Here is a 14,253-nt window from a genome sequence, read left to right as displayed (position 1 = left end):
CGCTCTTTCTCCGCGTATACCGCGACCGGCCCCTTTCCCTCGCGACCGCCCTTTTTGCCGCGGACAAAGAAAAGGGCGCTTTCGAGGAGGTCCTGCTGCTCGACGCCGCGACGCACCGATTCGCCGGGGTATTTTCGAAATTAGCTCCGCGAGGTGTGTTCTGGGCAAACGCGGGCAACTCCGTGTTCAAAAATCGCTGCATTGAACTGCCGCGGGACTAGACTTATTTTCTTTTAGATGTAACTTGATTCCACAGATATGTGTATCTGATATAGCTTTTTTATTTCTTATTGACGCATTGTGAACGACTGATCGCAAATGCTGTGAATTTACAATCAATTCCCTCGTGGAAATTTGTTGACGGTTTGCTGTGACAGAGGAGGAACTTGTGCGAATACAGTGGGCCATTGTATATTATAGTATAATAGCTTGTGTGTGATCGTTGTTGTATTCGTAATAACATTAGATTTACTTATCCAATAAATATATATATAAATATATAATTTATATTATATATAAATAAATAAATATATATATATATATATATATATATATATATATATATATATATATATATATATTGAAGAAGTAAATTATAATGATATACATATATATCATTATAATTTAGTGATTATAATTTATAATATATAGATTATTATACATTAATATATTAATAATTCCATATATATATGGAAATGATATATATGTATATCATTATAATTTACTTATTCAATAAATATATATAATGTATATATAATGTATTAAATTATAATGATATATATGAAAATATTACATATTACATATAAAGTAAATATATACATATACATATATAAATGATATTCTATATCATACATTAAATTATACATAATCAATAATATCTTTATGCCACGAAATAAGTTATATAACGTGGTTACGATCCAGCAACGAACGACGTGAACTCGATTTCAAAAAATAAAACACCATTACAACGTCATCCGGTGATACAGAAAACTTCTCACGGCGCAACCGATGGCGCGGGCCTATTTAAAAGTCGTTGGTATCTCAACAGTTAGATCAGACGTTTCAGTAAATCAACGATAGTCGAAGAAAAGTTGAAAAAGAAATATCGCATGAAAAAGACCGCAGGTGGTAGCACGGGTTGCTCCGCGATAACGTACTCGGCTTACTACGTGATAAATCTGCTCGAACTACTTTTTCATTCTTCCGAGTTATTATATCCGTTTGAATAGCTTGCGCGTACACTTTATTAATCGTTCTCAGAACCGTCCGCGCAACGTTCACACATAAAATTGATTTCAGTTTTCACATTTTGTCATGAACAATGATACCAGATAAGGCAACACACTCGAACAAACCACTGTGCTCTGTACCTTTTTTCCCGCCCTCTCAACGTCTCGATCGATCAAATCTTCTTCATGATTCATCTCAATGTTCTTTATACGACTCGTTCTCCTAGATGTTTTTACCCGCGTATAGGAAAACAAAAACAAGAATTAATATATCTGTATCTCGAAGCTCTTGCCGGGAAACACGAGCTCGCGCTCGGGAAAAAATAAATCGGTATTCGACTAACTTCCGTAAGCGAAACTGACACTGGTATTATTATAAACGATAATGTATCGATACGTTCTGATAATGTATTGTTCCGAGTTCACGTATCTTCATTTTCGATCATTTATTCGCCTTTGAACCATACACATAATTGCACAACGCGCGACCTTTAAAAATCAGCACGGAAGATCGCGCGTGCAAAGGCTCTCTGCGAATAAAAATGCTCGTCCGCTCGACTGCATTCGATTTAATCGACCGAGCTATTATAAACTAGAAGCTTAACGCTACTTGTTCAAATTTTGTTCGATCAAATTGTTCGAACGGCATCCGTTTTAGAGACGACTGAAACCCAAAAATCGCACGACCCGAGTTTAACCCGTGCCGCCTCGGTCGGCATATTTACACGCGGCTTCGGAATAACGTCGAACGAGACCGTAGTCGTCTTCTCATCCTTCCTCTTCGAGGTTTCCGAAGATCGTGCGGAATCGTCGGGAGACCGTTTTATAGAGGTGTCCAAGGTTCGTTCGAAGAGGCGCGGGTCGCCGCGAATTCGCCGCCGGCCGAGAGCGGCTTTCGACGCAGAAGCGGACGGGAACGGGCTCGGTAAACCACAGTGCCGCTTTTAGACTCGTTAAATACATCTGCAGATCGTTAATCGGGGCCTGAATGAAAGGAACATCATGATCAACCGAGACAACCGTACTCGTAATCTCGTGCATGCCCGAGTGTGCCGCGGTACACGGCCGTGTGTGCGTCGGTGCGCGCGTACGCGAACCGACCGCGCGCTTGTTTATGCACGTGTGAGTGGCACTCGTTACTTAATGCTTACTTATGTCGGCGCATTACTCGTTAGTCATTACTCAACCATCCTTCCCGCTGCCTCGGCCGGCCGGCACCTTGATATTCGTCCGGGGACCGAAAATTCGAGACGATGCCGAAGACCGACGCGGAAACGAGTGCTCTTGTTAACAGTGCAAGAATTGCAGTTTTTCTGCTCCGCAGAGTTAATTTCTGTTTCGTACAGTTTTAACTTCCAGAGCGTGTCTTTTACGGTTTCGATGCTGCGACGAAATTTTTAAACTTTATATTCGTGCGGCTATTATGGAGCTTTAATTGCGAAAAGTTTTGGTAAATTACAATGCCGTTGGCTTTTTGGAACGAACCGCTTTCGGTGTTCAGCAGATTCAACGTTGACGATCGAACGATTATTAATTAAATTCTCGTTAATTGAGAATCAGATTGTGCACGAAAATGGGTAATTTGGGAAGAGGAGATACGATTATTGTTACGATGATTGTCGAGAACTATAAAACAGAGCCGCAAGGCTGGAATAATAATAATCTTCCGAAATTGTTCATTTTTGTTTATACAGAGATCTCGTGGCAAAAACTATGACAATTAAGACTGAGGATATTTGTATCAAATGTTCATGCATCGTCCGTAAGAAAAGGAACATATTTCAACCCTTTCAGTGAAAATTAGTAGAAAATGTTCTTCTGTTAAGGCTTTCAATAAATAATAATCTTACTTCCGATTTCTTCTTTCTCTTCGAATCTTCCAATTATCGAGATTTACAAAACTTTTGTAATCCCTTTCCGAAACTTCATCGAACCGTATCACACAAGTTTTGTATGTTTCCGGTCAGGTACACGTGTCTCTTCGAGGTCGCCTCTAAGAGGATTATTTAAGTATATCACGCCCACTCGTTCCTGTTACGAACGTATAAAATCCAACAGCAACATTTCCGGAGCGATGTTTTGATTCTTTCGAAAGCCGGATCTCTGGCGCGAATATCGCAGGAAAGAATTCGAAGCACGTGCGCCAACGAAAACGGATTATTTCTCAACGATCACTCGAACCGATCGATAAGGAATCTACTGTGCGCTGATCTAATCGGCGCGCGATAAAAAAAAGAAGAAGAACGCCGAGAACGATAGAGACCACCGTCGAACGAATCGAATCGATCTTAAGGTCTGACCAATGGCAGTCCGTTTCCCCTTGGCGCTGTCCGCCCCGTGAATTAAAAACTGTTTCCCTGGGGAGCGGCGACGACGCGCCGTCTGATAATCTCGCCTCGTTGAGAAAAACCGTGGAATCGTGATCGCTTGCATCATCGCGCGGGACGTTTTATTAATTTCCCCCGGAACGGCGAGGCGCGCGGGTCAATCGCGGAATTTCAGTGGCCGCGCGAACCCGGCCGGCCCGATGCGGAGGTAATTGCGGCCATTAAGCACGGCGATACTTAACTCGCCTGATTAATTAGAAAGCGCGTGCTTTTTTTCCCCGCTTGTGTTTCCGTCACGCCGGAGAAAAGCCGGGACCCGCTGGCGTGGCCGCGCGACTGCTCGTTTTTGATTCCAGCCGAGATTACGTTCCCGTCGGATTATCAGTTCATCCGGCTAATCGATCTCGCCGCGCGCGATTCGAATCTGTTGCTCGCTTTTGCGCGGAGCGGATACGCCGAGCATTGGGACCGTGGCTCGCGGGCCTGAAACACGCCCGGCAGCTTACAATGTCCAGTCAAAATGTACAAAGCGTCGCGGTGTAACGAACGCAATTACAATAAATTGCGAGCATTAATTGCCATTAGGCGAACTGTAGATCATGCGCGTTCGCAGCGCCGATTAACCGTGGCGATCGAGGAAGCCGGTGGTTTCCTAGATCGATCGATCTCCCCTCCCCGTTCCCCGCCGCTCGAGATTTATTACGCGCGCTAGCAATTTACGCGCGTGTATCCTAAACTGAAATTATGCGAAACGGCCGCGCGGCGAGGCGCGGAGCGGCGGTCTAACGAGTGGTATTTTTAATCGACCCGCCCATTAGAGGATATCGACTGTGTTTGTTCCGCGTGTGCTCGCGCGCGTGTTCCCGCCGCCGCGCCGCGCCGAGCCGAGCTGCCAGTCACGTTACGTTGCAGTTATTATTCCACATTTTCGCGCAGGAGCCGAGTCACTTCGCTATCCGCGGGCTCGGCCCGCCGCCAGCTCTAATAAAGTTGTAAATAGCCTTTTTAAGAGGTGTCGCACGCGCGTCACCCGGCTTTAATCCGCCTTCGTTATTACGCGCGCGGCTCCTCTTCTTCTCTCTCTCTCTCTCTCTCTCTCTCTTCTCCACTTTATTCCTCCGTTTCACCGCTCCGTGGACACGCGACCCATTTTCCTCCTCCTTTTTCTAAATTGCTTCGACGACCGACCCGGCCGAATAAAAACTAATTTCGCGCCGCCAGAGAACTGGTCTTCTCGGCGGCGAATGCAAACGAGGCTGCACGATGCAGCGTGCGATCGCGTCGCGCCGCGGCGCGAGTTCTATCAAAATCGAAGAACTTTCGACACAAATAAGATAAAGCGACGATTCTTCTTTTACGTGAAATATTGCAGAATAAGGGAAAAATAGAGAGAACGTTGTAGGATCATTTTCAATCCTGGATTATTATTAATCCTGACAATTTATGTCAATCTTGAAATATTCCAAATTCGGATTTTTCCAATACCACGTAGAGTTGGATTCTTTTTTATGACATGTTATATATCATTTCCCCTAGATTTTGACACGCTGATTTCGAATCCGGTCGTAAAATTTACCCATCACTTCAGGATTTTGAAAAAAAAGATCAGCGGTTATCGTTTCAACGAAAAAATCACGATTTCCTTGGTTTTCTCACTTAAGTCGAGCTTTCTTCGAATTTTCAATTAAACATAGCCTTGACATAACCGCCCACTATAGAGCTAGCTGTATAGTGGACGGTTGTTTGTCTTTAATCGGTCAGTTGTACTACCGTGCGATGCGATTGGACTCCTTTTTTTCTTGGTTTACGAGTGAAAAGCTCGAAGTCTCACGGACACTGCTGCGAATTTCAAGCCGAGTCGCGATCGGACCGCGATTTCCAAGCCGAGTTACGAGTAAACTGCGATTTTCATGCCGAGTTGCGAGTAGACTACGGATTTTACGCGTTCGTGAGCCCAGAATATTCTGATTAACATAACCCGGATAATATGCGCAAGTTCATATGCCAATGACGCCAGCGTTACCAACGTCCAAGTATTTGATAAAATTTGAGTTCTTATCGCGCACAATTTAGTACTTGTCAATCAAGTTAATAACGGCTGAAAGGTTAGAAGATATTCGTGGCAATAAGCGCTTCATAAATGCATCATGCATATTCAGTCACTGATTGCGAGGGTACCGAATGGTTTTGTGACTCGCCGCACGTAGCTCCTCGACTCCAGTTTCGACAACTGTCTCCTACGTTTGGCAGAGCATAATGCGGACAGAATTTTATGCACAATGAATATGCGATCGTATTGTTGCTACGCCGTGTTTCACCGCCCCGCAACCATGTACAAAACAGCCCCTTCGAGATACGGCGACGCGCGATCGTTAAGGATGTCTGCCAAATATTTGGGACCCAGTTGCTTGCCAATATTTTTATTGTGTTAAAAACGTGGCATCTCTGTTGGAAAAAATTTCTATAACATTCGATCGCAACAGGAACATTGACGAACAAACATTTAATCGGATTCGAGAGTTCCTAAATCCTTCGAAATCCTAAACGACCGGCGATCCATTATATGGGTCTACAACTACAAAGTAAATGAACGAACTGTTGTAACGTATAATCTAACTAATAAAAAGAATACTATCTAATTAATAGACTGCGGATTTTACGCATCGACGGGAAAAGTGTGTAAACGTGATTTAAAACAATGAAAATGATCGAAAGAACCTAAGAATGCCGACGTATTAATTTCGAAACTATTCAAAATACTAGATAATCGATAAAAATTGTGCTCATCTCCCGTGTCTTGCAATTGTCGCGCGTCATTTTTATCTCGCATGAAAACCGGCAGTCCGGTGATTAAATCAAACAATTTCATCGAGCGTCGTCGGTTCAAAAATATTCCTGGAAGAATATTCGTCGCGAGATGAAGAATCAACAAAGTTTGTTTTCTTTTCGCAGAAACAGTTTGCGGAGCCTGTGTGGATCGAGGCGGGCTGCGGCCACCTGTTCCGCAGCTAAACAATGTTGCTGCTTAACAGTGGTATAGCGGTCAACAAAGGGGTTAAGCATCGACGTTCGAAATAATTAAGTTCGTTAAACGTCTCCGCTGGTACGGTCGTTCCACCGAGTCTCGCTTTTGAACGGCGCACGATGAAAAGCTATTGTTTGGCCGGCGCGCCGGCCATCTCTCTCTCCTGTGGACAATACTTGCAATACTTATAATACTTATCGTGGCAACCTTTGCTCCGCGGCTAGCCAGCGAATTTATATTTTCTCGGATTACCAGCGTGCACACGCGGACGATCCGAATGTCCCGTCGATCCGCGATTCGTTCCGCCGTTTCCTCCATTCGCAAGATCGCGTTCTCGAGATTCGCTTACGAATCCCATATTTTTTTCAACCGGATAATACGGAGCAAGCGTTCACGCTATTGCAATATCGTTGCATTGGATTCCGCATCTGCATTTTTTTGAAAAAGGCCGGTCAAAAAAAATCAATTTTTTTAAATGTAAAAAAACACAATTTAGAACGTTGTCTTGGCAAGAAAATGACAAAAATACAAAAATAATGGATATTTATACAATTGGTATGATTTCTAATTTTCAGAATATTACTATTATTATTATTATTATTATTATATTTTATTAAAATATATATTGAAAAATGAGCGAATCAGAATCTGACTATGAATACGCTCACAAGGAAGAGATAAGTCGTAAGTGATAAGTAGAAAAAGGATATATTTTATACTTGAATAAGTAAGTGTTATAGCTTACAATCCCATGTAAATGATAAATATCAATAAAACGATTGTTTTTTTTTGCTTTCATATCGTTACTTTCAATTCTCGATTGCATTCGAGTGTGAAAAATTTAAGCAACATAAAGTACAACGCCGCTCGAATTATCTCGAGTGTGCACAGTTCGGCCAGTTTAGGGGTTAAAGAGTTAAAGGGTTAAAAAAGTTAAGGGGTTAAAGTTAAGGGGTTAAAAAAGTTCGCCGCGATTCAAAAATACAAAAAAAATTAAATTAAAGCGAAAAAGCAGCCTAAAATCCACCATTGATATAGATATATCAATACGCTGGTGGATTTCGCGCTGTTTTTTAAAGATTCCAACAGTTTTATCGCCGCGATTCAAAAATACACAAAAAAAATAATTAAATCGAGATTATTAGTTCCAGCCTGAAGTTTACAATTATTTCAAATAAAATAGCGAGAATTCTTAATACTTTCACGTAGCACGTGATACGTTCTCATTATTTGTAATGCCCGTGTTTCATTTCAAAGCAGCAGCTTTTCAAAGAGCAATTTTTGTTATTTCGCTAATTTACACAGAAATTGCTCGATCGCCGCGGATTAAATTAGAGGAATGCCTGTAACAGGAAGAACAACGGACAGAATTACGCGTCTCCGCGAGCAGCAGCGACGAAAACACGTTTGGAAAAGTTGCTAATTGAGCCTACACGAATGTTTCGTAAAAATCATCGAACGTCCGTGCGCAAAGTGCATCCGACGTCCGATCGTTTTTTTAATCGATCCCGAAAGAATTCGCCGATGCAACCGTCGACTAGTTATTCAAACCTGGCGCTGTTTACGTTGCTGTCGATTCCAGCACGATTATCGTTAAGGCGCCGCGCGAAGATAAGACAGAGAGGACGAAATTTTCTGACGCTCACCGGAAGGGGTACCGACAATGACTCAGCTGACGCGTCGAGGCGAGGCAACGTTGCGCCGATCGAAAAAAAAAAAAAGAATTCATGTTATCGACGGAACAAAGGTGGCAACGGCGAGGACAAATTTCCCGATACAACACGCACACGGTTTCCGCGAAACTTTTCCTCGTCGTGCAAATTCATTAAAAAAAAAAAAAAAAAAAAATAGAAGGAATAAGTAAACGCATACATGCATAAACGAGCCAGAAATATAGGTTCGACGACGGGAGAGCCGCGGCGAGCAGACTCGGTTCTCGGCCGCGGGAAAAAGTGCGCTGGAAATTTTCCTCTACATTCTCTTATCAGCTCGTTAAGTAAACTGTTAACGGTTAGAGCACCGTGGACCCTGGCACGACGCATCGGACGTCGTCGTCGTCGTCGTCGACGTCGCTCCAGTAATTTCTCGGGCTCGGAGGTACGTACGGTCGCGCGCCGAGCCTCGTTTGCTTCTTCGTTTGCTTTTGTACGTCAGAGATTCGTGTGTGTATATCGGAGCCGAGCGACGAAAATACGACGCGGCTTCGATACGCCGATTAACGTTGGCAAATAATACGCCGGTGGACACTGCCGGCAGCTCGGAACTGTTCCATTCGGGCCGGTCCTTAACCCCCCAGAAAGCGGACCTTTTTCTGATAATCTCACAGGTGGTGATGCCTCGGCTCGCTTAGGTCTTTCTTTATCGATCCGGTCAACCCTTGCGCCCAGCTTTATCGTATCATGGCTACACCGATTAGAAGTCGTTTACAATATTGCTATCGGAATCTGAAGATATGAAAAAGTGTAGTATTTTATCTTTTTCGGTGGACGTTGATGAGAGAAAAGTGGAATTTGATTTGAAAAGAAATCAATAGCGAATTTATCGAATAGATATATTGTGATTAAAACGTTCGTATCGAAAGTGATACAATGTCGTAGAGCGGATTAATAACGTGCAATTCAAATGTCTGGAATTGAAGACGACCAGAGAATAAACGGAGTAGCTTAACGATGCTTTTTAAATGTTGCTGGAGAATAGACCCAAGTAACGCTCCCAAATATTGATGTTGCAATTAGGAGTGTGTTGACTTTAAATTGCGGCTACCACCTCGGTTAATATAAATTTGCATTTCTCGTTTTATAATTGAGTTGAGAACGTGAGGATATTTGAAACTTTACCGGAATGTTCAAAACTGCGCGGTGGATAACACAACAAACAGGATTAAGCACGCGTGATCCCCGAGCGGAGATTACGTCAATTTATGGGTCAAGGAAAACCTGGAACACCACCCGCTTCTATCAGAACTTCGGAGAGAGAGAAAAAAAAGTCTCACGGTCCTCCAAGCGACGCGGAAGTTTCCTCGAACAGTTTTTTTTTTTTTCGAGTACTACTCGGATGCTGCGCGAGCTAATTTATGATAGCAATCGTGAATGATAGCGAATGTGGCGAATATCATTCGCACGCAACGAAAATCTTTCCAATACAGAAACCAGTTCCCCGATTGGTCAGAATGAACGGAACAAATTAATTACGCTAAACGATTACAATTTTATTTATGCTGTCAATCCCTTGCTCTCCGGTTTCTTATATTCTCACTTTATTACCGATCAACATTTACTTCTTTGAACGTTGTAGACATTTGAGCCGTTTATTTTGAAAGTGGCGTAAGTCACTTTACCGTAATGAAAAGTGGTGATTTTTTTAATGGTTGTACGAAATTATTTATACTGAGAAAGATATCAGTATCCTGAGATAACAAATACAAGTAAATCTCCTCGAAAGTTAGCATCCATATTTTTAAACGTGTTAAAACGCAAACCCTTAAATATATCGACTTAAAAACAAAGTGACTTATGCCACTTTCAAAATAAACGGCTCATTTTTCAGAAGAATGGGATCACGTTTACTAAGTTTCAAACTTGTACCGAATCGATTCTAATAAAAAATAGAAATTACAGAAATCCATGAATGGAAGCCGAAATCAAGCCTGATCGAAAGTTTCACTGAACGGCGTATTAACACTCTGACTAGCTAAAAGTTAAATTATACGACAATATTATTACGTTTGACGAGTTCTAATAAAATTAGGAAGATATTTGAGAAATCTGAGTAATACAATTCTATCAGCGCATCTGGGTGACATGGCAGTCGAAACATAGTCGATCCAGCAAGCACCAACTAAATTAGCGAATCGCAAGAAGTAGCTCGTAAAGCGATGTATTTCGTAATACAAATAATAATAATAAATAAAATACAATATATATATATATATATATATATATATATATATATATATATATATATAATAAAATACAATAAAAAACAAAGCGTCGTCTACCAGAAAATAGCGTTTCGAAAATCGTGAACAACGTCGGCAATTAGATAAATTCCGAAAATTCAATTACGGTGCCCGCACACGCGAAATTAGCAGTTAACCCTCTATGTGTGGGCCGAATTTTTTTCTTAAATATAACAAAATTTATGCGACGGGAAATCTATTATTATAAACCTGTATATGCTAGTTAAAAAATATTTAACAGTTTAAAGAACTTTATTATAATTGATTCAATTTGTAACTTTGAAGTAACAACGGCTTACAATGTTTCCACTTCTGCGCGTAAATGCTTAAGCGTGAAATTCCATAAAACAGTTCGAATTTGGCGTTAAACATTGATGTACGTTGCATTTGGAATTGGTTGCCGGATAGTTTTTTGTGGTCTTGAATTTTCCTCATCCGACGATAATTCGGTACTAAATTCATCATCACTGTCAATAATATTTATGCGTCGTCTGGTAAATGTTACTGGACGACCTTCATCGGACTCAGAATCTAATAAAAAATCTTCGGATCTATTACCGCCAATGCGACTAATTCTAATTCCCCTTTTATTTTTATATGATTTTGTATTCATACTTTGGGGGGGAGGGGGTATTCGATATATAAATTTGAAAATAGAAGAAAGCACAACTATTATCCTAAATACACTCGAATCTACCACAATAGTCCAATGTAACCTGAAAGTTACAAAACTGTATCATGTACAAATAGTAACAAAATGATTATATTGAAATGCAAATAAATAAATTGTTATTGATATACGAACCTAGAGCTATTATATACGCTTTTTTATTTATTTTAAACACCGACAAAAGCACAAATAATCTCAATTGCACAAGATGGTCCCTTTGGTTTCTATCTGCAGACAACTTGCAAGGTATTTATTTTGACATTTCAGGTTGACGGTGCTGCCAACCGTCATCGATATTGTTATTGGTTATTTCAGAGGCATTATATAATTAAGACGTATACATCATCTTGTGAAAAAAAACTAAAACTATTTGGTAAAATGTGGATATATTAGCTTGTGACTTGAAAGTTACGTGAGCCTATAGAGGGTTAACGCGCGAATGCGTTAAGTCTGCGCAAACAGTCCTCCGGGCTAAATACGACCGACGCGAACGCATTCGGAAGATATCGGAGAGAGTGGTCCTAGGCGGACCGCGGCAATCAAAAGCATCCCCTTCCGGGGGTTAACCCGCGGCGCCCGCATTTCCGGTTCCGTCCGCGTCGGCCATGCGAGCGACAGTCCATGGTCGTAAACAACGGCCATAATAACGAAACGGGACGAGGAGCAGCGACAACAAGGGGCTCCCGGGTTGTGTTCGAAGAACCATAAACGCCGGGCCCGCGGAGCCGAAACCACTCTAATTTCCGTGGAACCGCGAGACGCAAAAGAAACGTCAACAACGTTCGGTTCCGGAAATACACAGGCGGCGACAAAGGAATTCGCGATTTCCATCACAAGGCGAGCTCGTCACGCGTCAAAAATCTCGTGTGCCGAGGCGACAACGATGCTTCAGCATCTCCGGCGTCGCGATGCACTTCGTTCTGGCGGGGCTTCCGCGGCCGCTATCTCTCTCTCTTTCTCTCTTCTCGAGAAGAAGAAGAAGAAGAAAAAGAAGTGGAGGAAGAAGAAGAGGAATCGACACGCGCCTTTCTTATCGCGGAGCAATCTCTCCCCCTTTCTCCGCGACGGTTGCCAATCGTCGATATATCGAGTGACACTCGCGGGAATTTTTGTCAGAGGAATTTCCTCGGGGCAGCTGGCGCGCGTCCAATCGTTTGCTCTAGCGAGCGCTCGCTAGAGACCGTCCTCCTATTCGCTCGTGTGTGTACCCGCGCGCAACTATTCCCGCCGCGGTTCTCTCTTGGCAGGCCTGAGGGAGTGCGACAGAGAAAGCGAGAAGGAAAAACTGGAGGAGAGCGAGGAAGAGAGAAGGAGAGAGCCCCAGCGAACGGTGCGCCGACCGACGACGACGACGCTCGCCTCGATGGACAAGTGAAAGAGAGAAAGACCGATTGGAAAAAGAGAGAGATAGAGAGGGATAGAGAGAGACAGATAAAGAGAGTAAGAGAGAGAGAGAAATGGAAGAGAGAAGGAGCACCGGAGGCAAGGGAGGAAGATCACAGAGGAAAGCAAAGAAAGAAGAGAGGGTGGAGTAGGTGGGGAGCATCGCGGGTAGGGGGGAGCGTGAGGGGGGGAGGAGAGCAGTGTACACGGGGCGCACACGGTTCTCTGTTACCTGCGACTCGTGGCCGTGTCCAGCATGGTAATCCAATCCCTCGGATGGGGGGCTACCTCGTCATCCCTGCGGGTCTCTGGTTGACCGATCGCGAAAAGTCGAGGAACTTCACTGAACGGCTACTTCCGTCCTTCCCGGGGCACTGCTCGTCGGTAATAAAAATCACTCACTAGCCGTGCGATCCCCGGCGTGAATGTGCACGAGAGAGAACGCGGAAGGACGCCTCTGGCTGGCGCGAACACGAGACGCGCACACCTCCCGATCCGCTGCTCCACACAGCCTCTACTAATTCGTCTCTCTTTCCCTCTCTCCGCCGATTCTTCCCTAGCCGCGGCGACGTTTACGTTTATCAGCCGTGCGTACCGTCGCCGTCGTTGTTGTCGTCGTCGTCGTCGTCGTCGTCGTGGTCTGGTCGGAACCGAATCCGGACCCACTGCGCGGCCGAGATGAAAACGCAAGCACGCGCGCGCGCGCACGCGACGAAAACAACACTCGACCGGGACCGATTAATGCGTGTACGTGTGCTCGGGCCGCCACGATCACGGGAATCCGCGGGCTGCTTCTCGGTTTCACGAGGAACGATACGCGCCACCGCGACACCCAGTCCACGTACCCCCACACGAACGACCGTACGCTAGCAGAGGCCGCAATACACTGAGCGAACACATGACTCCGAGGGGGCCTAGTGCGTGCGCGCGCCGCCTAGCGGGCGCCACCGACGCGGCGCGACGATCGCCGATCTCTCGCGAAGACCGCCTGCCAATTTTGCTCCGCCTCGGGAAACTCGGGGAAATTTCAGGAATTTCGAAAATTTTTCGAGAACCCGTGCGACCGGAAGTCATCGCTGCTTGATCTCGTGGAAGGGCTTCCTTCGTTCAGGTGCGGACACTTCTATCGGAGCCTACGGACCCTCGGTATCCGACTTTGGACAGCGTCACTTCCACCACCGGTGAGTTTTTTCTCGTGAATTTTTTCTCGCTATTGACTGTTCTTCTTCTCCGACTTGATTTTCTCTCGCTCAACGTGTTAAACTTCACGCCGGCCGCTGGGGCTTTAGGATTTCTAATTACACCGCGTTCGCAGTTCGTGCGCCCCTACGATCCGAGGTTAAGTCAATCCTTTACACCTTTACTGCAAATTATTGTTACAATGTTTGCATCATATTTGTTTATATTCGAAGAGCTGTCGGAAGTATAATTGTTGCGCGAGTCGGGCGAGTGAATTTCGTACGTGCGAAAAGCGCCGAGGGTGCCCGCGAAAATGGCGGTAGAATAGGTTCGGCGCGGCGCGCATGCGCGGTGATTGGGCGCCGGGATTTCAAATTACGAACGCTGGACCGCGGGTCTCGCGGTTATTTTGGATCCGCGACCGTGCGAAGCCCGACGAATCGATCGTCGCGACGACGCGATCTGCCGAGATTTTCATTTCC

General features: G+C 44.2%; 1 protein-coding gene and 1 long non-coding RNA gene across 2 annotated transcripts in view; one reads left to right on the top strand and one right to left on the bottom strand.

Annotated features, from left to right (window-relative positions):
• LOC117220453 (receptor-type guanylate cyclase Gyc76C) overlaps window positions 1-13,449 on the bottom strand; it is a 139,451-nt gene extending 126,002 nt beyond the window's left edge. The window contains exon 1 of the mRNA XM_076524763.1: window positions 12,825-13,449. The gene's annotated coding sequence lies outside the window, so the exon portion shown is untranslated. The remainder of the gene's footprint in view (window positions 1-12,824) is intronic.
• A 172-nt stretch (window positions 13,450-13,621) lies between these two features.
• The window catches only part of LOC117220956 (uncharacterized), a 405,009-nt gene continuing 404,377 nt past the window's right edge, over window positions 13,622-14,253 (top strand). The window contains exon 1 of the long non-coding RNA XR_013034273.1: window positions 13,622-13,773. This is a non-coding gene — a long non-coding RNA (uncharacterized LOC117220956). The remainder of the gene's footprint in view (window positions 13,774-14,253) is intronic.

The sequence above is a fragment of the Megalopta genalis genome, chromosome 1 (assembly GCF_051020955.1).
Source record: "Megalopta genalis isolate 19385.01 chromosome 1, iyMegGena1_principal, whole genome shotgun sequence".
Taxonomy (NCBI): domain Eukaryota; kingdom Metazoa; phylum Arthropoda; class Insecta; order Hymenoptera; family Halictidae; genus Megalopta; species Megalopta genalis.
Note: the sequence above shows the minus strand (reverse complement) of the source record. Positions and strands in the feature narration are given on the sequence as shown.